This window comes from Otolemur garnettii, unplaced genomic scaffold (assembly GCF_000181295.1).
Source record: "Otolemur garnettii isolate 467f Iridium unplaced genomic scaffold, OtoGar3 scaffold00064, whole genome shotgun sequence".
Classification (NCBI taxonomy): Eukaryota; Metazoa; Chordata; class Mammalia; order Primates; family Galagidae; genus Otolemur; species Otolemur garnettii.
Genome location: NW_003852459.1, coordinates 7977911 through 7978934, shown reverse-complemented (window position 1 = coordinate 7978934; position 1024 = coordinate 7977911).

Genomic DNA, 1024 nt, shown 5'->3' with positions numbered 1-1024 from the left:
CCACCTTAGGTGTATGTGGCTGGCGCCTTAGCCGCTTGAGCCACAGGCGCTGAGCCCATTTACATTTTTGGTGAGCAACCAATGACACATGCAGCACATGCACACCTTCACCAGGCTTCTCAGTGTGGTCAGGATCCATTAGGGAGTTTGAGGAACTTGGTCATCTTACTGATGGGGAAACCAGGTCCAGAAAGGGATAAACCACCAAGTCCTGGCCCAGACCCAGCTCCCACTGCCTTGTGCAACTGACAGTGTTAGCACTTACTGGCTGGGTCTAGTAGACAGAGGAGAAAAACCGATTGGTCTGGGTTTGCTCAGTGGATGTCTGAGAGCCACAGTGTGACCTAATACAGGGAGCCTGGCAATGTAAGCGTCGGGAGGGAAGCTGTCTCCTAAATAAGATCGAACATTCTGCTATAGATGCTGCTTACCAGTGGACTGAGCAGTTTAACAAGTACTTCTTTGAGGCAGTGGTTACAATGTGGTGACTACCCAGGTTTAATTCAAGGCTCATAGACTTACTAGCTATGTGACATTGGGTAAGTTACTTAGCATCTCTATAAACTTCATTTCTCTGATTTGAAAATTGAGAAGAATAATAGTATTTTATAAAATTGTTAGGACTGGGCCAGCGCCTGTAGCTCAGCGGCTAGGGCACCAGCCACATACACCAGAGCTGTTGTGTTCAAATCTAGCCTGGGCCTGCCAAACAATGACAACTACCACCCCAAAGTAGTCGAGCAGTGTGGTAGGCGCCTGTAGTCCCAGCTACTTGGGAGGCTGAGGCAAAAGAATCACTTACACTCAAGAGTTGAGGTTGCTGGCTCAGCGCCTGTGGCTCAGGCGGCTAAGGCACCAACCACATACACCTAAGGTGGCGGGTTCGAGCCCCCAGCCCGGGCCCGCCAAACAACGATGACTGCAACCAAAAAATGGCCAGGCGTTGTGGCGGGCACCTGTAGTCCCAGCTACTTGGGAGGCTGAGACAGGAGACTCGCTTGAGCCCAGGAGTTGGAGGGGGGAT